This window comes from Symphalangus syndactylus, chromosome 5 (genome assembly GCF_028878055.3).
Source record: "Symphalangus syndactylus isolate Jambi chromosome 5, NHGRI_mSymSyn1-v2.1_pri, whole genome shotgun sequence".
Lineage (NCBI taxonomy): Eukaryota > Metazoa > Chordata > Mammalia > Primates > Hylobatidae > Symphalangus > Symphalangus syndactylus.
The window spans coordinates 118,900,074-118,923,812 of record NC_072427.2 but is presented as its reverse complement, the minus strand read 5'-3'; the positions used below and the strand labels follow the sequence as shown (position 1 = coordinate 118,923,812).

The 23,739-nt window shown below is 38.9% G+C and overlaps 1 non-coding gene across 1 annotated transcript; it reads left to right on the top strand.

The window, feature by feature from the left end:
• The first annotated feature begins 4,498 nt into the window (after positions 1-4,498).
• On the top strand, positions 4,499-4,605 carry LOC129483593 (U6 spliceosomal RNA). The gene has a single exon (XR_008658116.2). It is a non-coding gene; the product is annotated as a U6 spliceosomal RNA (small nuclear RNA).
• Positions 4,606-23,739: the final 19,134 nt, after the last annotated feature.

Sequence of the window (23,739 nt, the reverse complement as noted above, 5' to 3'; positions counted from 1 at the left end):
CGGCCCCGCCCCGCCCCGCCCCGCCCCGCCCCGCCCCGCCCCGGTCCTGCCTCCGCAGCGGGCGGACCTGGCTCGCTCTGGCCCCAGCCGCCCGCGGGCCGGGCGCACCCGCTCTCCCTTCCTGCAGCCCTGAGCCACTGCCTCCCTCCCTCCTTCTCTCACTTGCAGTGGCGGCTGGAAAAGGCCTGCCAGCAGCCTGCGGTTGCCTGTCCTCTCAGGGCTGGAGAGAATTAGTTAGGGGGGGTTAGATCAAAAGAGCCCAGGTGAGGTGAACTCTTGACCCTAGGCATTGGCAGAGACGAGGCTTCAACCTTTCTTTTTTTTTTTTTTTTTTTTTTAGTTTTTGGGGATACACAGTAGGTGTATATATTTATGGGGTATATGCTGTATTTTGATACAGACAAACAAGCGTAATAATTACATCAGGGTAAATGAGATTTCCATCACCTCAGCATTTATCCTTTGTGTTACAAACAATCCAATTATATTCTTTTAGTTATTTCTAACTGTACGATTATATTATTATTGACTATATTCACCCTGTTGTGCCACCAAATAGTAGGTCTTATTCATTCTATTTTTTTCTACCCATTTACCGTTCCCACCTCCCCGCCACTCCCCCACCCCCCACTACCCTTCACAGCCTTTGATAACCATCCTCCTACTGTCTATCTTCATGAGTTGAATTGTTTTAATTTTTAGCTCCCACAAATAAGTGGGAACGTGTGAAGTTTGTCTTTCTGTGCCTGGCATATTTCACTTAACATAATGATCTCCAGTTCCATCCATGTTGTTGCATTGTTGATCTCATTCTTTTTATGGCTGAATAGTATTCCACCGTGTATATGTACCACATTTTCCTTATCCGTTTATCGGTTGATGGACAACTTAGGTTGATTCAAAATCTTGGCTATTGTGAACAGTGCTGCAATAAACACGGGAGTGCAGATAGTTCTTTGATATACTGATTTTCTTTCTTTTGGATATACACCTAGCAATGGGATTGCTGGATCATATGGCAGTTCTAGTTTTAGTTTTTTGAGAAAGCTCCAAACTATTCTTCATAGTGGTTGTACTAAGGAGCTTAAATAACTCAATAGGAAAAAATATAATAATTCAGTTTAAAAATGGGCAAAAGTCTGGGCACAATGGCTCACGTTTGTAATTCCAGCACTTTGGGAGGGTGAAGTGGGCAAATCACTTGAAGTCAGGAGTTCGAGACCAGCCCGGCCAACATGATGAAACCCTGTCTCTACTAAAAATACAAAAATTAGCTGGGCATGGTGATGCGTGCCTGTAGTCGATGCTACTCCAGAGACTGAGGCAGGAGAATCGCTTGAACCTGGGAGGTGGAGGCTGCAGTGAGCTGAGATCACACCACTGCACTCCAGCCTGGGTGACAGAGTGAGACTCCATCTCTAAATAAATAAATAAATAAATATAAAAATAGGCAAAAGACCCAAAAAGACATTTTTCAAAAGAAGAAGTACAAATGGCAAACAGGCATATGAAAAGGTTCTCAACATCACTGATCATCAGAGAAATGCAAATCAAAACTACAATGGGATATATCATCCTACCCAAATTCAAATGGCTCATATCCAAAAGATGGGCAATAACATGCTGGCAAGGATGTGAAGAGAAAGGAACCCTCATACATTGTTGGTGGCATTATAAATAAGTACAACCACTATGGAGAACAGTTTGAAGGTTCCTCAAAAAAATAAAAATAAAACTACCATATGATCCAGCAATTCCACTGCTGGGTATATACGCAAAAGAAAAGAAATCAATATATCCAAGATCTTTTGATAAGGGGTGGAAGGACGTTTTCCTCAAGACTGCATGGGCATGGTGGCTCATGCCTGTAATCCCAGTTCTTTAGGAGGCTGAGGTGAATAGATTGCTTGCTTCCAAGAGTTTGAGACCACCCTGGACAATAGGAGGAGACCCCCATCTCCACAAAAAATACAAAAATTAGCCAGGCGTGGTGGCTGTGCACTTGTAGTACCAGTTCCTCTGGAGGTTGAGTCAGGAGGGTCACTTGAGTCTGTGAGTTCAAGGCTGCAGCTAGCCCTGATTGTACCACTGCACTCCAGCCTGAGATACAGAGCATGACTCTGTAAAAAAACAAAAACGAAGAAACAAAAAACCAAAGCAAAAAACCCACAAAACAAAAAATGCAGCCTCTGAGTAGGGAAAAGCCGTTAAAAGTATCAAGAGTGGGTGAAAAATTCAACATTGAAACCAGTATCCTAGCCTGCTGTGAATAGACTAAGTACCTAAACTGAATGACTGGGTGGTTTAGTAAAATGTGGGGTGGGGAGACACTGCTTTTTTTTTTTCAGGTTCCTCAGTTACATGACTTTACCCTCCAAATCCTATAGGCTCCTTAGTCTTGGATTCTAATACTCCTGGAAGTAGGTTGGGAGAGATTTTAACTCCTTCTTTTTTTCACTGATATCTGGCTTCCCAAATAATAAGGATATTTGGCCAGGCCCAAGTAAGATCACAGGTTTTCCATCTCTTAAACTTCACGTAACCTGGGTCTTCCTGCATGCAATGTTTCCTACTAGAGCACTCCTCTTGCCTTCTGCATCCTTTGGGACTGGTTTGTTTTTATTCTGGATTCTCAATTCCCTCCTGCAGGTTAGGTGTGCTTGTTACTCACTCCTAATTACCTTGCTTCTTCTGTCATCACACTTGTCACAACTGACTACCATTGCTTGTGCATTAGCCTCCATTGCTTGTGCATAAGCTCATAAAGGCAGGGACACCAAGCACGTAGGAGATACAGAACAAATGTTGTCGAATGACGTGCCTGTGACAGTCAACTGTTAAGGCACTCCCAGCCATCAACTCTTTAATGAATTTCCCTTGCCAATCCTTTCCTTCTAAGTCTGCAGGTTCTTGTACCAAAGTTAATATCCCCACACATCCCCTCATCCCCAAGCCTTCATCCTACCTCTTGAGCAGAGCCTTCTCCATGGTCTTCATAGTCGCAAATGTAGAAAGAGGTCTAGACCTAGTTGCTCTTGTCTGAGCTCTGCTGTAGCTAGCTTAGTGGTCTTAGAGACTCTCAGTCTCTCTGTGTCTCAGATCAGGGCTGGCTTATCCGTTACGGACAGTGCCCAGGATCCCTAATAATTTGGGGGCCCACAAAATGGGGACAGAGAAAAAAGAACAAAAGAACATTTAAGTCAAAGAAAGTCTTGTAATATATAATTTTAATGTGTTGATCTTTGTACCATTGTAGTCACTGACCATGTTGAACTTTACCCAAGTCCTGTGATCCTGGAAAACATGAAGGATTAAAAGAACCCTCCCACTCCTTAGTGTTCTAGAAAACAGCTTATACAAGGAAAGATCCTCCCCCATGTGACTTAGATAAGACTTGCTGATGCCAACCTTGTTTTTTTAATGACAAAGCTGAACATAGACGCTCCACCATTCCGTTCTTTGCATCATTAATGATTAGCTGAACTGTTTCACCCACTGACCAATGTGGACAGAATATCTGCTACCTTGACTCGACCCAATTTTAGTTAGAATTCTCTCTTTCTCCTGGCCCCTGAGCTTTGACCTGCCCTTTGCCTGAGCCATCATACAACCCCTCCTTAAGAGCCCCTCCTGAAAATCGGGTGATCATAGGGTAGAATTTTCTCTTTTCTACTGTAAGATCATTCACCCTAACTCATTCCACTTTTCGACATCCTGTTACTTCCAGCATTGTTTATTCCTTCCTAGAAAAGAAAAGACTTTTTCTGCCTAACCTTTGAGAGGTTTGCATATCTCAGGATCAAAGTTTTCTTCTAATTGCACTAGTCCCCCTCCGCCTATTGCAAGTCACTTTCTCTCCATTGCAATACTCCTTTAGAATAAAAGTCTTTGCTTACCCAAGTCTGTATTTTTAATTTGACATTGTAAGATATAATTTTTAATATTGTTTATAAAGTGGCCTCCCCAAAGCAAAAATACCCACTAAAATCATAATGTGAACCTGCTTAAATGGAGAAGCTGAATTAGGTAGACCAAGATACCTTTTGCCAAAATTAATGAATTGAGAAGCAGAATTATCTGCTCTTTGTTAGTCAGTAGGAAGCAACTGACAGAATGACATGCCCGCCTCATTTATATACATCTTATTCATTGTTACTTCTTTGACTGGACTCAGGGCTGTTCCTGCGCCTGGCTTATGGGATAAAATAGAGGTCTCTAAGGCTTCATTTCTGAAAGTTCCGGCACACAAATAAGACCTCTGATTGTGTGCCAACCTATATGTATTTATTGGGTCCTGACACAGTGGGTATTGGTTATAGCAATAGTTTATCCCTTCCTCCCTATATTTCTTGTTTTCTTATTCATGTAGCGTATGATATTATAACTGAAAAAGCTCCATAAGTTCTAAAGTAAAAACAACATGGTAAGCAATTTGATACCTCACCCATTCAGATGAAATTTCATAATTTTCTCCACTTCTTTAAAAAGAGCTCATTTTGTGCTTGCTTCGACAGCACATACAGTAAAAATAGAATGATACAGAGAAGACTAGCATCTCCCTTGCACAAGGATGACATCTAAATGTTTGAAGCATTCCATTTTTCAACGTGAAATAAATCATAATTTTTTAAAAAACGAGAGGATTGGACTTTCGGTATAATTTGTTTTCCAAGATTAAATAAATATACATTAAAATAAATATATAGAAGAGGAAGAGAAAAAATATATATCCCAAACCATAGCAATCTAAAAGAACCTTTAGTATCCTTTTTTCAGTGTATTTCTTTCTTGCCTCTCTGAAAAAGTACATGTTTATGTATTTGTAATGTTATACAGGTACAGTTTATATCTTTTCCCTTAAACCTTACATTATAAGTAGTTTACCTTGTTGCTACATTGTCTTCATAATCATCCTTTTTAATAGCTGCATAATAGACCATCAAATAGATGCTTTGTAATATAACTGCTTCCCATGCTTCCCACTTGCTGGGTGTTTGTTTCTAAATTTTAACTAAATTGTGCCATGTTGAATATTTTGTTAGGACAGATTTCCAGAAGCAGAATTATTAAGTCAAAATGTATCCCTATTTTTTATGCCTCTCCATACATCTTTCCAAGTTGATTTTTAATAGCTGGAGCAAATGCTTCCATCAGTGCGTGAGAGCCAATTTCTCCACCAAGGAAATATTTAACTGGGCATTAAATATACATATTCTCAGTATTTGCAAATTTGATGTACTAAATTGACTATTAACTCCATGAGGGGCTATGGCTGTTTGTTCACCATCTCCTTGCTCAATAATTATTTGGTAAATAGTGAATAGATGACTGAATGACGAAAAGTTGTATCATCACACTGTTGAACGAACTGCATTTTGGAATGCAATGAACTAGCATAGTTTGTAAGTGCTATAAAATCTCCTTATTTTTCTTTGGTCTTAATCCTTGGACTGAGAAGTGGTCATTAAAAACTCATCTAGAATTGGCATTCAAGGCGGGGTTGAATAAAATTGGAGGTTCTAAAGCAATGTTTCTGAAAGGGCCTTTTCTCCTTTGAATAAAGAAAAATTAATAGTACACTGAATATCTCAAACCCAAACATTGATGTTATCGCCTAAACCACAAAGAATTTTTGGGAAGTATTGTGCCTATTTGGCCTTGTCTCCAGTGTATGAATTTCTATACTGTTGAGGCACAGGTAGCCTCAACACAGCATGATCAAAACCGGTCTAATAATAAACCCAGAATGATAGCCTATTTAAAGAAACATGGTGCCCCTAACACATGCACCTAGAGGGGATGCATATGAGACCAACTGCCTTGGACAGCAAGAGTGTGTTCAGTGTAACAGATGGGAGAGAATGAAGAGAGCATGCCCTCTGTCTCTCTCTGTAGATGATGGAAGGAGACGTGCAGTTAGTCCTTAGTTTAGGATATAAGGGAGAACAAAAAGAAAGGAACCACAAGGATTCCCTTAACTTGCTCATTCCTTACATCTTTATTTTTCCCAAAGAAAAGCAAGTTAGAGCTTAGACATCAGCAGGAAGAGCAAGCTGGCAGGTGAAAGCCAAATTGGACACTGGAAGGTGATTTGTTTGGTTGGCTTGGTATTGCTGCTGTTATTTTTAACTGGCATTTGAATGTTGTAGGCCTCGCCACTCCCTATAGTCTTCACCCATCTATACTACCTGCTTGGCCTCTGAAGACACTCAACTTTGTGTTCCTAGAATACTTTGTGGTTCTCAGAAAAGTGTCCCGATTTACAAAAACTGTCTCCTAACTTTCCTCCCATCACATCAATAAGGCTAGCCAGACAACGATGACTTACTTTATAATCTGTTAATCTCTATACTGCAGGATTCAGGTGTTTGAACAAAAGGACAAATATTTCATTTATAGTTGAAATGTGTTTCTTTGCTGATAAGATGCTATGCAGTGTGAACCCCTCTTCCTTTTAAGCACTGAAAAATTTTTGCCAGATACAATAAATATCTTTGGAGAAGATGTGGTAATTTCCAATCAAAAAGATCCTCTGACATATTATAATACAAAAAATGACTAGAAATAATGCCTAAGTAAATTAGTTCGGTCAATCTGTGAAATGATAAAAATAACTCGTGATGGTTTAGTATATTTCCAGAAATTATTTGAAACTCCTCCCTCTGGTGAAGCCTTAATTCTCTCTGTGGGCAATACTTAGTGACTACCTTCCAACAAGAAGAACACGGTAGATAAGATGGAGAACAGCTGTGAAATGTAGATTGTAAAATGACAATGTAGCTTCCACCTTGTTCTTTCTGCTGCTTGGGTCATTCTCTCTGGGGGAAGCCACTCCAGCAGCTCTATGGAAAGGCCCATATGTTCAGGAACAGAAGTCTATTTCCAGTAGCCATCAAGAAACTGAGGCCTGCTCCTGTGAACGTGCCAGCTTGTAGACAAATCCTCTAGCTTCAGTCAGGCGGACAGTCCCAGCTGGTATCTTGACTGCAACTTTATGAGAAACACTGTACCAGAACCACACATCTCAACCACTCCTGAATTCCTGTCACATAGATACTCTGCAATAATAAAGCCCTTTTCATTATTACATATACCTCACTAAGTTTTGAGGGTAATTTGTTACACATTAATAAATAACTAATACAGAATTTGTTCAGGAACCTTCCTTGATGAGGATGTGCTAAGGATGACAATAATAATAATAATATCTGGCATTTTCAAAGTTTTCTGTATTATAATGTCATGTGTCTTCTAAAAACCTTTTGGTTGCCTAACCTATGTGGGCATTGATCATTCTTGTTGATGATTCAGTTTTTGCCCCTGTTTTCTACGGTTGGAAACCCACTTCCCTCTTTAGGAGTCAGAGCCTGTATTTTTCCTGGAGAAGTTGTAAACAGTTCATTGCTTACTCTTCAGTATTCCATTATACACAGGGCACGAACACATGTTCTAGCTTCTGCCAATCAGACCCACAGCTCTAGAAAAAACACTTTCTTGTGAGGGAGATGGCAGCACCACAGCCACATCTGATTTTCAAAGGCAGTGGTGCAGTGTCTAGTGGCTGCATCCGAGGACACTAGCAGAGTGTCAGTGGTGCGGGATCCACTCTCTATGCCCAGCTGGTGGCAGTGATGATGGTACTAGTTCTGCAGTATGACTTTGGATTTTGTCAGGATTGCATAACATTCAAACTTAGTTTTCTATTTCCTGGGAGAGATCCAATACCCTTTCATAAAATCCTTTTCTATTTAGATTAGCATGTCGCTTTATTTTGCACACAACTAAAAACCCTGACTGATACAGGCAGCTCCATTTTACAGATGGGACAATTGAGAACCAAAGATGTTAAATGATGTGTTGTTAGATACAAGTAACAAGTGATAGAATTGAAATACATTAACTAGTACAGATTGAACTAAGCAAATAAAGTAATATTCAAATTTAGAATTAAAATGCAAAGGCTTTAGATCCTTTAAAAAAACAAATTAATTGTTTTTCTTTAAACTAGATAAAGTGCTAGTTCCCTGTTCTAATCCATATATTAATTGTCAGCATTATGGCATTGAAGCCCTTGCTGCTTCAGAAATGGACGATGCTTTTCCACGCTTTCTTGATTTTACACAGATACCTCTTCATGGAAATGCTTTTATCTGTCCATCTCTGCCTCCCACTCATTAATCAGTTTGCCTGGAGGTTACTTCGAAACCCAGACGTTGTGATGATTATTCTTTGCAGACTCTTCTGGGCCCTCAGGAAAAGGTATTTATTCTCATCCACCTCTAATGCTTTCTCAGAGTTCTGTTTCTACCCATGATAAAATGCTTAAGCTTGTTTACCTGTCTGCCCAACTTCACCCCATTTCACCAACAAAAGGAATGGAAAGACCCCAGACTCTGCCCAACCAATAGAGGGACATTAGGACAAAGTCTACATATGGAACAGGGATCCCAAGGCTGGAATGGCAGCTATAAGAATGCTGACAGCTAAGCAGATAGCCCTGTACAGGATACTGGAGACATTTTCTCAAAAGAAATTGAATGATTCCGGAAAAAGTCCTCAAAACACGACATTTGGAAGTTTCTCAAGCAAATGGGTGAGTATACATACGATTCTGAAGGATTTGCCAATCCACACCTTACAGGAAGAATGCCAACTCAGATTGTAGTACTTTAAATTTACATTACAATAAAAAACAAAGGATCATCAGAATTATGTAGAAAACTTCCAGTAAGAAAGAGATCAAAGCACATCAATTAGAAAAGGAAAAAGGAAGAGGAGACAGAGCAAGATGCTCAAGTAGAAAAGGAAAAGCGAAGAAATAATTTAGGGAGCGGGAAAAAATGTTAATCAACATAATGAAGAGACAGTCTACCAAACGGGAGAAAATATTTGCAAACTATACATCTGATAAGGGGTTAATATTCAAAGTATTTAAGGAACTCAAACAACTTCATAACAATTAAAAAAATAAAAAATGGACAAAAATCTGAATAGACATTTCTCAAAAGAAGATAGGCAAATGGCCAAGAAGTATCTGAAAAAAGGCTTAACATTAGTAATCATCAGGGAAATGCAAATCAAAACCACAATGAGATCTCACCTCACTCCTGTTAGTACGGCTATTATCAAAAAAAGCAGACATAAGTGTTGGTGAGAATGTGAAGGAAGGGGAACACTTTCACTCTGTTGATAAGTCTGCAAATTTGTATAGCCATTAAAGAAAATGGTATGGAGTTTCCTCAAATTAGAAATAAAATTACCATATCATCCAGCAATGCCACTATTGAATACATAGCCAAAGAAAATGAAATCAGTATGCCAAAGAGGTATCTGAACTACCATATTCATTGCTGCACTATTCACAATAGCCAAGATGTGTAATCATCCTATGTGTCTATCAGCAGATGAATGGATAAAGAAAATATGATAGACGTACATAATGGATACTATTCATCCATAAAAAAATAAGGAAATCCTGTCATTTGCAAAAACACGGAAGAATCTGGAGGACATTATGTGAAGTAAAATAAGTCAAGCACAAAAAGAAAAAATACCACATCATCTCACTCATATGTGGAATCTAAAAAAGCTGATATCTTAGAAGTAGAAAGTAGAACAGTGTTTACTACAGGCTGCAGTGGTTAGAGTGGAGCCAGCTCAGGGAGATGTTAGCCAAAGTGTTACGAGAAAGAGGTCCCAATCCAGACCCCAAGAGAGGGTTCTTGGACCTTGCATGAGAAAGAATGTGGAGCAAGTCCATAAAGTGAAAGCAAGTTTATTAAGAAAGTAAAGGAATAAAGAATGGCTACTCCACAGGTAGAGCAGCCCCAGGGCAACTGGTTGGTATTTTTATGATTAGTTCTTGATTATATGCTAAACAAGGGGTGGACTATTCATGAGTTTTCTGGGAAAGGGGTCAGCAATTCCCAGAACTGAGGGTCCCTCCCCCTTTTAGACCATATAGGGTAACTTGCAGGCGTTGCCATGGCATTTGTATACTGTCATGTCACTAGTGGGCATGTCTTTTAGCATACTAATGTGTTTATGATTAGCATATAATGAGCAGTGAGGACGATCAGAGGTCACTGTCATCACCGTCTTGGTTTTGGTGGGTTTTAGCTGCCTTCTTTACCACAACCTGTTTTATAGGCAAGGTCTTTATGACCTGTACCTTAGGCTGACCTTCTATCTCATCCTGTGACTTAGAATGCCTTCACCTCCTGGGAATGCAGCCCAGTAGGTCTCAGCCTTATTTTACCCAGCCCATATTCAAGTTGGAGTTGCTCTGGTTCAAATACCTCAGACAAAAGGAGACCTAATTACAATTAGAAAAGAGGAAAAAGTACAGGAGATATGTTATACAGCACAGTGATTATTGTTAATGATGATATATTCTTGAAAAATGTAGAGTGGATGTTAAATGTTCTCACCACAAAAATGATAACTATATGAAGTAATACATTTGTTAATTAGCAAGATTTAACCATTCCACAATATTTATGGATTTCAAAACATCGTGTACATGATAAATGCTTATAATTTCATCTGTCAATTAAAAAATAGTATCAAAGAAATTGACAGACATTCTAAAATTATAAGAAAAGGCAAAGAACTGGAATAGTCAACAATTTTGAAAAAGAATAATTCTGGAGAACTCACATTCTCTGATTTCAAAACGTACTATCAAGCTATAGTAATCAGGACACTGCAGTGGTGGTAAAAGGCCAGACATATACATCGGTGAAGCAAAACAGCATCCTGAAACAGGCTCAAGTGTGTAGAGTCAACTGATTTTTTTTTAAGGTGCTAAAGTAATTGTGTGGAGAAAGGATAATCTTTTCAACAAATGATGCTAGAACTATTGTCATCCATACACTAAATGAATTAATGAATGAATACATTTTAACCTACACCTTGCACCTTAAAATTAACCCAAAATGGATCATAGCTCTAAATGTAAAACATAAACCTGTAAATCTTCTATAAGAAAACGTAGAAGAGATTTCTTGTTACTTTGAGTTAGGCAAAAAGCAATATCCATAAAATAAAAAAATTGAAAAATAGTACTTTATCAAAGAACTTCTGGTTTATGAAGAACACTACTAAGGGAAAGAAAAGCAAAGCCACAGATTGGGAGAAATTATTTGCCAATCATATATCTGGTAAAGGACTTCTATCAGAATACAAAAGAATGCTCCAAACTCAACAGTAAGTACACTAACAATTGAATTTTTAAATCTGTTAAAAGATTTGGTCCCTTCACCAAAGAAAATGTTACTGATGAAAAATGAACAGATGATGCAATGCCCCACACATCATTAGTTATTAAAGAAATGCACAGTAAGCCACAATGAGATATTACTAAGCCCCTATTGAAATGGCTGAAGTTTTTAAAATATTGGTATTATGAAATGCCAGTGAGGATACAGAAAATTTAAAATTATCGTACAGTGGTAGGGGATTGTAAAATGATGCAGAAATTTTGGGTAATGTTTTCCAGTTTCTTACAAAGTTAAACATACACGTGCTTTGTGATCTATCAATGCTACTCCTTGGTATAGTGATAAATGAAAACTTATGTTCATATAAAGTCCAGTTTGTGAGTACTTATCATAGCTTTATTCATAAGTGGAAACAGCTTAGGTTGGTGAGCATACAAACTCTAGTATATCTATATATTGGAATGCTACTCAGTAATAAAAAGGAACAAATCATTAATGCATGCAACACCATGGCTGAATCACAAGTGCATTATGCTACATGAAACAAGCCAGGTTTGAGACTATATACTTTAGTGGTTGCCTTGGAGATGGAATAACTATTTTGGATAATAAAACTGTCCCATATCTAGACTGTGTTGCTGGTTACATGACTGTATCTATTTGCCATTTTTGATAGAATCAAACTCCACGAAGTGTGAATTTACTGTAGGTAGACTTAAAGAAAAAACCTAGGAATTAAAGGGTCATTCATTTAACCATTAACCATGTTTTAAATAGAACTAAGCAGAGACTAGAATGTGTTTATCACCAGTGTAATAACAAGTCACCAAAAAAAAGCAAAACATGTCAGTGACTGAGTAGACCAAGAATCATTTCAAGAAATATCATATCAGGATGACACTTTACAAATAGAAAAAGAATGGGTTCAAATGCCTCTTTTGTGCAACCTTTACAATATTTATTTGAAATTATTTGCACTTGAAATTATTTACTTTTATGCTTTGGTAGTTAATCCCCGAGTCTTCTTTAAAGCCGAGACTTCCTTTTATTATAACCTGAAATTACTTGAAATTCACAAAAACAGCCAGAGATTTGTGATCTGTGAATTCTGGGCCTGACATTATGTATGTGACTGTAAACAAATCACACAATCTTCAGAAACATGTTTATTTTTATCAGTTAGGGGCTCATATAAACTGTAAGCAATATGCACATGTGAGACATAAGAATTACTAAACTAATTCTGTCTCTGCAGAGGTGCAAACATAGACGTGGAGTCTCTTCTCTCTCTCTCTCTCTCCCTCTCTCTGTCTCTCTCTCCTTCATTCTGGCTTGCTGCTAGGTGACTAGAGACAAGCCATCCTTCTAATGACCAACACTAGAACTGCACACACAATATCTAAAGGAAGGTACCTTGCCTTAAGGGCGGGATCTCTCCACTTTAGTTATAAAACTCTGTAAGGTCATGCATAACGAGTGTATATGAATTTTCACTGACGAAAGCCTGTTCTATAATTGAGACCAAGGACGCCAACTGACCACTTGATCTCAAAAGGCTTGTTAGACATCCTTGCTCTAAGCGGTTCCCAAACTTTAAATTTCATAGGTCTAAATAAAATTTCAAAGAAAATGGGGTTGCTGATTTGTATTTTCTGAAGTAACCTCATTAAAAATAAAACGCATTAAAAATTGTTATTAAGCAAAAATAAAAATGTACATCATTATTGTGAATTTACAGAATGCCAGGGGTTACAAGCAGATTCTAAAAACTTTGAGAGAGAAAAATCAAGGTTACCTGCAAAGGAACAAGAAGCGTAATTGTTTTAGACTTTTCAGCAGCAATGTGGGATGATAGAAAACAGGTTATCAAGGCCTTCACAGTTTTAAGAACAAACTATTCTCAGATTTGAATTGTATATTCTGCCAAGTTAATAACAATTATAAGACATTTTCATAATGCAAGAACACAAATGTAAACCTCCCATACACACTTTTTAGGAAGCCACGGAGGATATCTTCAGGTAAACAAATAAATTAACCAAGAAAAAGGAAAGCATGACATCCAGGAATGATGGGAATGGGAATCGATTTGAAAAAGCAGTGAAGGCAAAACACAGCATGAGATACGTGCCTAAAGCCCAAATAGTAGCCAGTCTGTATAGCAGGAAAAAAGTGACACAGAATAGTCTTTAGAGGAGAACAAGATAGAATAGTAATAGATGAATTACTTGATATGTATGAGCATTTCAAAAATTATTGGTAAATATTTGACTAGTCTGTTTGAACGCTGGGGAAAAAATACTAAAAAATTACCCAAATGTGAAACAATATAAGTACTGAATTAAACATTATTTAAAATAAAAGATAACAATTACAAAGATAATAACATCTAACATTTATACATAAAAATTTATAAATAGCCAGGTGTGGTGGCTCACACCTGTAATCCCAGCACTTTGGGAGGCCGAGGCGGGCAGATCGCCTGAGGTCAGGAGTTTGAGACCAGCCTAACCAACATGGTGAAACCCCGTTTCTATCAAAAATACAAAAATTAGCCGGGCGTGGTTGTGGGCGCCTGTAATCCCAGCTACTCGGGAGGTGGAGGCAGGAGAATCGCTTGAACCCGGGAGGCGGAGGTTGCGGTGAGCCGATATCGTGCCACTGCACTCTAGCCTGAGTGATAGAGCAAGACTCCATGTCCAAAACAAAACAAACAAACAAACAAACAAACAAAATATATGTATATACACACACACACATATAAAGTTCATTCTACTTAAAATTTGCTATGAGAAGATTATAATGGACATTTATTCTTCTTTTGGGTTTCTCAGGTTCTTGGGACACTATTTATAGTTGGGGAAATTTTCCCACTTAACCCACTGCTACCTCCCCAAGATAGAAGGCAAAATATCTTTCCCAGTTTACTTTGAAGCTGGGGTTCAGGTACATAACTAAGGCTTACCAATCAGATGCACCCATAGATTAGCATCAACGCAATAAAGTAGCTGCTTGCAGAATTCAGCCACATTGGCAGCAGAGACCTCTACTTCAGAGGCATCTGTGGCAGTGGCTGTGGTGATAAGGTCCAGAGTACAGCAATAATGGTGAGAATTCTGCTTCCTGTGCCAATAGCAGTGGTATTCACATTTCCACAGAGCAGTTCTAAACTCTTAAGTTGTCCTTAGCAGTCCTCATGATAGACTTAAATAAATTACTTTTCTGCTAAAACTTCTGGAGTGGGTTTCTGTTGTTTACTACTGAAACTAAAATCATCAGTGAAGAATAAGAATTTAGCATTTACTATTGACATTTCACATGCATTCTTTCACTAGATTTTAATCCCCTGGATCAAGAATATGTAATAGGAAAACTATGGTAAATACCTGATAATAGTAAAGAATTGAAGAGACTGCAAATGTGTCTTTCTGATCAATCATCAGAGAGGAAAGTCCAGGATTTTCCATTTTTATGCTATTCCACTGAAGTCCTAACTGAAAATTAAAGAATTGTAAACACTATCAAGTCCAACACCATATTTTAGCTAGGATATTAGAAGTCTTAAGAAGTTAAGGGTTTTCATCAAGGTTGTGCATTTCGTTTTGACAAACCTGGGCTCAAGTATCAACCTCACTGGTCACTGATCTTTCCCCTAATCCCCATTGTCTCAGTTAAGACTTAGATCATGCTAGTAACTTCTCACTTATTACTCAAATCAAGGACTTAATGTTTTTATAAAAATGGATTTGTAAAGATATGTGGCTTATAAAATAAAACTGTAAAGATAGCCACGCAGAAGTGGCAGTGGAACTGAAGATCCTTGGAATGACTGTTAAAGAAGTTATAAGCCTGTATAACTAGGAGCTTAAAAAAATGATGGCAGATTCTTTATTATAGCCATGCCATTGAGCAGCCCTATAATATAATATTTTAGGTGAAAAGTAACATTTAGACAGGCTATTTTTCTAGCACCTGATTTCAAGGTCAAATACATTTCTTCTTCATGTTTTGGAAATGCCTACATTGAAGGCAAAATGAGAAAAGACAAGTCAATGTATTTTTAAATGACAGAATTCTGTGTCTTAAAAAAGGTGAACATTGAACAATTTGAAATTGTTACTGTAACAGTAATAAACCTAGTTATTTTCCATGCTCTAAATGCTCTGTGCAAGAGCAGAATAATTACCTGAGGCGATGTTATAGAATAAATGACCCAGATGCACTTTGGATTTTGCAGTCTCCTTGTGAATTCTTCTCAGCTGCCTATATAAATGACTGCAACATTGCGTACTTAATCATCAGCAAATGGAAGTTTCCAGAAGAAAAACTGTGCTATAGATTATAGACACTCTGACATGAAGGGAAGTTAATTTCCAGAACTTAATTATATTAATATCCCAGAAAAGGTCAAGGAGCAGAGTAGCCTATAGTTAGTATCCTAGTCCTATATTTGTTATCCCGAGAAAATCAATTTAGAACTAGGACTGAATTCCAATTTATGACAGCAACAACAATGCCTTACATTTGGATAATGCTTCTTTAACAAACTTTCGTCTATATTATATTAACTGATCTAATGAATGGAGAAGATACATAAATAGTAGAGAAAGAATATGACATAGAAATCATTTGCTTTGGACTTTGCATTGTTTTTGGCAATTTTACATGATGTCATCATTTTGAAGTGAACTGTAATTGTCATCCTAAGTAGTTGTTCTTTTGGACTATCTTCATGTCTTTGTCTTCTTAAATAATCCAGCTCATTTCATGGTTAATATAAACTTCCTTCAGCTCTGAACTTTACATTCTCAGAAATATTCCAGATCATCTCCAATTTATCGCTCTTTTTTTTTAGAGTAACGGATTTTATTTAATTAAAATAGATTAAAAACAGACTATAAAATAATTAGCATTCTCAATAATTTACTATTATTTACATTAGCAAATGTCGGTCGTTAGTAGACACTGTGAGGAGAGAAGCTGATAGAACTGGGACCCTCCACTGTAGGCGAGGGAGCCCCAGCTTCCCTCTTGCTTCTCGGTCTTTCAGGTTCATTATGGCAGCTCCATCACTGAGAGCACCAGGGCGGTGACTGCCGCACTGGGACCCGTGCTGAAGGCCAAGAGACCTCAAAAGCCAGGAAGAAATTCCTTTCCTCTGGGGGGAATCATCAACGCTCAGTCAAAGCTCAGATGGGCACCTGGTTGGCAATGCTTTCGCCCCCCCCTGTAGCCAGTACTCCCCACTGTGCTGGGCCTTCTGCAAATACTCTTTGGGTTGACCTAAACTCAGTTTCTGGATAAACTCTCCTCCATCCCCTCCCACGGCAACCGCACAAAACATTTTAGGGGGGATTTTGACAATTTATCCACTCTTAAATGCTGATCCATCCTTTTATGTTTCCTGATTCTTTAACAAACTTTCATATATGTTATTTTAACTGATTTAATGAAAGGAGAGGATACATAAATAATAGAGAAAGAATATGACATAGAAATCATTTGCTTTTGACTTTGCATTGTCAAAACCTATGACCTATTTAGTTTTGAGTTTCTACTCCTGTTATTTCCCTTCCTATTTTCTCACTATAGCTCCCATTTTTTTCTTTATAACAAATGTGAAAATAGTTGTTATATATTCTTTTCTTATTTACTTGTTTTCCTTACTGGAGTATTATAAGCTCCATCATGGCAGTGACTGAATCAATTTCAGGACTGTACAGTTAGTAATGGCCAGAGTGCTTAGCACATATTAGATGTTTAATAAAACTAGTTAAATAATGAAATCAATTACTGAATTTGTGTTACTACTTCAGCACTTGTAAATAAATTAAAATTATACCCTAACTCATATCATATTAAATAATTTTCAAATGAGCTATAGATTCAGACGTAAAGAAAAAGAAACTACAAAATGTCTTGAGTTAAATATTAGTAAATATTACAAAATTTTAGTGTGGGAAAGAGCTTTCCTTGTCTATATTTTCCCCCATCTCCTCCACTTTTTTATTTCTTCTTTTTCTTTTCCTCTTTCTTTTTCTTCTATTTTGATAATAAAAACTTACAAAAATCATACACATTTATTATCTTTTAAAAATACCAAAAGATTATGAAGAAGATGAATCTCTTCATAGTCCATGCAGTTCCCACCCAACACAAACCAAGATATCTTTTTTTTTTTGCTTTTCATTTAAGAAGAGAATTTTGTATATGGGCGAGAAGTTGAGATAATCTCAGAAGTGACTGACAAATTTTACTGTGTATAATTTAAAATCATCTACACATCGAATCCATATGAAAGTTAAAGGGCATATGACAAACTTCAAAAAATACTTTTAAGTCACATGAAAACCATTATGATCTGTAGTAGATGTAAGATGGCAGCAAATTATTTGTCACTCCTCCACTGAGAGATATCCTTTATTTCCTATTCTCTTGTATCTGGGCTGGCTTTGTAGCTGACCCTAAGTCTTACTATTCCACGAAGAGGGAGAGAGGCCAAGCATCTGAGCATCCATTTCAGCCTCCAAATAAATCCAGCCTGTGATGCCAATGATGGCATACTTGAGAGACATCCCAAGGGCAATTAGAAGGAGAATTATCTTACTGATCCCAGTCAACCCCACAGCTGGGAGATATAATAAAAAGGTTGATGTTTAAGATCTGTACCAAAATATATCATGTACCCTATAAATATATATAACTAGTATGCACACACAAAAATTTTAAAAAAATTTAAGGTGCTGCCATAATGAAAAACCTAAAACACATGCACTGGCTTTGGAACTAGATCAGGAGTCAAAGCTGGAAGGAACTCAAGAAGACTGTGAAAGTTGGCTTAATCATAAACTCAGTTGTACCCTCAAAACATAGCACAGTGTCCAGAAAATGGTATAGATGCTAAGTGTCTGATGAATAAACAAATGAAGTCTTATAAGCTAACAAGTAAGATGAGTATCTCTTTTACTCATTTTATAAGATGGGTACAAGACAGGCAAAAAGAATGTTTTAGTCTGCTCTTAAACCACTAATAAAGACACACTTGAGACTGGGTAATTAAAAAGGAAAGATATTTAATGGACTCACAGTTCCACATGGCTGGGGAGGCCTCACAGTCATGGCAGAAGGCAAAGGAGAAGCAAAGGCATGTTTTACGTGGCGGCAGGCAAGACAGCATGTGCAGGGGAGCTCCCTTTTATAAAGCCAAAAGTTCTGAAATAATCCCCTTTGACTCTATGTCTCACATCCAGGTCTGTTGATGCAAGAAGTGGGTTCTCACAGTCTTGGGCCACTCTGCCCTTATGGCTTTGCATGTATAGCCCTCCTCCCAGCTGCTTTCACGGGATGGCACTGAGTGCCTGAGGCTTTTTTAGGTGCATAGTTCAAGCTATTGGTGGATCTACCATTTGATGGGGATAGAGAATGGTAGTGCTCTTCTCACAGCTCCACTAGGCATTGCCCCAGTGGGGACTCTGTATGGGGGCTTCAATCCCACATTTCCCTTCCACACTGCCCTAGCAGAGGTTCTCCATGAGGGCCCCATCCCTGCAGCAAACTTCTCCCTGGACATCCAAGAGTTTTCATACATCCTCTGAAATCTAGGTGGAGGTTGCCAAACCTGTTATTGGCTTCTGTGCACCCCAGGCCCAGCACCACATGTAATCCACCAAGGCTTGGGACTTGCACCCTCTGAAGCAATGGCCTGAGCTATACATGGGCTCCTTTTAGCCATTGCTGGAGCTGAAGCAGCTGGGATAAAGGGCACCATGTTGCCAGGCTGCATAAAGCAGGGGGCCCTGAGCCTGGCCCATGAAGCCATTTTTCCCTCTTAGACCTCCAGTCCTGTAGTGGGAGGGCCTGACAGGAAGGTCTCTGACATGCCCTGCAGACACTTTCCCCATTGTCTTGGTGAATAACATTTGTTTCCTGGGTACTTATGCAAATTTCTGCAGCTGGTTTGAATTTCTCCTTAGAACATGGAATTTTTTATTGCATTGTCAGTCTGCACATTTTCTGAACTTTTATGCTCTGCTCCTCTTTTAAACATAAGTTCCAATTCCAAGTCATATCTTTGTGAATACATAAAACTGAATGCTTTTAACAGCATCCAAGTAACATCGTGAATGCTTTGTTGTTTAGAAATTTCTTCTGGCCAATACCCTAAATCATTTTTCTCTAGTTTAAGGTTCCACAGATCTCTAGGGTACAGGCAAAATGCCACCAGTCTCTTTGCTAAAGCATGACAAGAATCACCTTTGCTCCAGCAGGGCAGTCAATACTTAAAGCACCAAAATGATCTCCTTTGACTTAACATCTCACATCCAGGTCATGCTAATGAAAGATGGAGGTTTCCATGGTCTTGGGCAGTTCTGCCACTGTGGCTTTGCAGGGTACAGCTTCCCTCCTGGTTGCTTTCACAAGCTGGAGTTGAGTGTCTGTGGCTTTTCCAGGCTCATGGTGCAAGCTGCTGGTGGATCTACCATTCTGGGGTCTGGACGACTGTGGCTTTCTTCTCACAGCTCTAGTAGATAGTGCCCCAGTGGGGACTCTGTTTGGGGACTCTAACCCCACATTTCCCTTCTGCACTGCCCTAACAGAGGTTCTTCATGAGGGCTCTGCCCCGGCAGCACACCTCTGCCTGGTCATCCAGGCATTTCCATACATACTCTGAAATCTAGATGGAGGTTCCCAAACCTCAATTCTTGTCTTCTGTGCACCTGCAGGTCCAACACCATGTGGAAGCTGCCAAGGATTGGGACTTGCACCCTCTGAAGCCATGGCCATACCTTGGCTCCTTTTAGCCATGGCTGAAGTGGCTGGAACACAGGGTACCAAGTCCTTAGGCTGCACACAGCAAGGGGAGGGCCTGGCCCTGGCCCAGGAAATTATTTTTCCCCACCTAGGCGTCTAGGTCTGTAATGGGAGGCGTGGCCCTGAAGGTGAGACATTTTCCCCATTGTCTTGGTGATTAACATTTGGCTTCTTGTTAATTATGCAAATTTCTGCTGCAGGCTTGAATTTCTCCCCAGAAAATGGATTTTTCTTTTCTATTGCATTTTCAGTCTGCAGATTTTCCAAACTTTTATCCTCTCCTTCCTCTTGAATGCTTTGCTGCTTAGAAATTTCTTCTGCTAGATACCTTAAATCATCTCTCTCAAGTTCAAAGTTCCACAGATCTGTAAGGCAGGGGCAAAATGCCTCCAGTCGCTTTGCATAGCAAGAGTGACCTTTACTCCAGTTCCCAAGAAATTCCTCATCTCCATCTGAGACCGCCACAGTCTGGACTTTATTGTCCATATCACTATTAGCATTGTGGTCGAAGTCATTCAGCAATTCTCTAGGAAGTTACAAAATTTCCCACATCTTCCTGCCTTCTTCTGAGCCCTTCAGACTCTTCCAACCTTTGCCAGTTACTCAGTTCCAAAGTTGCATTCACATTTTCAGGTATCTTTATAGCAGGACCCCACTCTACTGGTATCCATTTACTGTATTAATCTATTCTCATGCTGCTCATAAAGACATACCTGAGACTGGGTAGTTTATAAAGGAAAGAGGTTTAATGGGCTCACAGTTACACATTTCTGGGGAGGCCTCACAATCCTGGCAGAAGGCAAAGGAGAAGCAAAGGCACACCTTATATGGCATCAGGTAAGAGAGCATGTGCAGGGGAACTTCCCTTTATAAAATCATCAGTTCTTGGGAGACTTATTTACTATCACAAGAACAACACAGGAAAAACTGCCCATAAGATTTGATTACCTCCCACTGGATCCCTCCCATGACACATGAGGATAATGGGAACTACAATTCAAGATGAGATTTGGGTGGGGACACAGGTAAACCATATCATAAGGAGTGCTGTGTGAAATTATTTTGAGTTAAGCAAGAGTGGAATCAAGGAGACCAGTTTGGAAATTATTGTTTTCATCCAAGCTTTGGTCCATAATCTAAGCTAGCCTCTGATTCTGATTTAGGGAAGAATTGTGTCTTTGACTCAGACTTATTTATTAATTTAATGAGGGCATTTGGTGGATGGGGAGGGAGGGGGTTGGACATGAAGCAGGCTGAATTAGGAGGATGGCCTACAGAGGGTCCAAGCTCCCGAGCTGTTCTGTATACCACCCTTCACATAGCGCCCTCACCACGGCACGCCATACACCGTGTGTTGTCTTAAACTTAGATCTCATGACAACCCTAAGAGGTGAGTATTATCATCCCATTGCAAAGGTAAGAAAACAGCAGAGTTTCAAAGAGATAAGTAACTGGCCCCGAATCACACAACTAGGGAGTCAGTGTGCTGGGATTTAAATACCAGGCCATTCAATTCCAAAGCCCTTATGCTTTCCTTTACACTGTCATTTTTTTTTTGAGGGGTTGAACTTTGCTGCAGCGAACTTAACCATCAATCTATAAAAACTCCCTATGTTTGAGGCACTGTGCTAAATGCCTTTATTACATCATCTCACTGCCTTCCCTACTTTATGAGCAGTGGCTGTAGTATAGTGGCTAAGGACTTGCACCCCAGAGCTAGACAGTCTGGGTTGGAATCCCAGCTACTCCACTGACAAGCTATGTTATGTTGAGCAAGGTATTTAACCTCTCAGAACCCCTGCCTTCCTCTTCTACAATATGGTGATAGTAATAGTACCTACTTTCCAGGAAGGCTACAAATTAGGTATTGCAATATAAATTGTTCAGAGTAAGGCTTAACACACATTAAGCTTTATTTTTTACTGTAATTCTCCTTTTAAAGATAAGGAAACAGGCTCACAGAGGTAAACTAACTTGCTCAAGACCATACAACTGTAATATTGCAACAGTGGTATAGCTTGGTGTTGATGATGAAGTGGGATGATTGGAAGTTTCCTGGGTTACAGTGTGGCAGTGTGGCATGCCACATCACCAATTAATGTCCCAAAGGAAGAAAAACTACTATTGAAAATGCAGCAATATATCATGATGGCACCTGCATGTGCATAAGTCTTATAATAATAATAATAATATATGTAAAACTTGAGTGAAGTTCTGTGTTTTTCTCCGACTACTGTAAATATTGAATATTTTTATCAAGATAAAAATACAAGACTAAAAAGTAACAAAGTATACTATACCCTGGAAAGTTTTACCCAAATTATGCTATTAGCTCTCTCCAATGCAATGCTTTTGCTCCTGAATCTGGAGAGGAAACAGCGATATACACTCCTCTGGGATTTGAACCTTTAACTGCCTAATCACAAAGTTTATGCTTAGTCCATTGATTTACAGACTTTCATGCCTATTAAAGTACATCGTTGTGTGGTAGATTTAGGACTCCTGAGATAACATTAATGAGAAGCTCAAATCTCTCTGAACAACACAAAATGCCAGAGATGATTTGCTGGCAGGTCTGGCTGTTGACAAACTTGTCAAGTGGAAGAAGCTGGTGTAACCTTAGCCTTTGGGATCTCTCAGCCAGTTTGTTTATTCCGGCTCTCACTTCAACTTATTACTTCTCTGACAGCACTTCTGTTCCTAGCTTTCCTCCTCCTAAATCCCATTCATTAGCGAGGACATTATGCCCCCATATGTCACTTTAGCCTGTGCTGATACACCAGTGGTGCAGGTGGATTATTCCATTCTGTTGTGCATTCAAATACAACATTTGAGAAATGTTTAGCCTCTTATTACTTACTCAACAAATATCTAGTGAAGGTCTATTATGTTTGAGGTGTTGGAGAAGAGACAATGAACAGGCTAAAGACTTTATTACTGTCTTATAGATTAAAATACTTGCATGCTTTCAAACTGATTATGTGAAAGACTAGGAATAATTTCTCCCCAATAAATCTCTTACTTTGTATTCCCCCATTACTCTCTCTTTCTTTCCTTTTGTTTACTTATTCTCCATTATGTATCGCAGAAAAAGGTAGACGTATTGACATTTTCTGTATTCCTTAGCAGAGAATCAAGGCATTTTTAGCTAATGCACTAACTGATAGCTAGTGTTTTTATCTGTCTTTCTTAGTGGAAAATATTATAATTTTCAGAGCCTTATCAAGAACCTACTAATTTTCGGCTATTTTAAAAACTGAGTAGTCCTTTCTTCTCTACTCATTTCTACTTAAGACATTAGTTTGAGTTCCTTTGTGTTCTAGAGCATGTACAAGAGTCCTAAAATGACACTGTTTTTACCCAGATGAAGAATCAAGGGACAAAATATCAGATACCACAATGGGGCCCAAATGATGAGAAAGAGTCACATTTAGAAAAGGAATCCAATTTGCTCAACCTCCTAAGACACTTTATGGGTCCAAATGCAAGTGAGAATTATTTAAAAAAAAAAAACTCAAGAAGCCTCTGCTTCTTTTGCAGGGTGATAGAATGGTAAGGAACTTGAAAGAGCATCAGGCAGTAATTCTCCTCTGGCGGCCGTACTTCCCATCGTATTGGTTGTCACAGTGTTTGAGGTTGTTCCTGGCATTGGGTGCCAGGGGCCCAGGATGCTTGCAATGCAGCAGTGCTCTAATATGCAGCACTG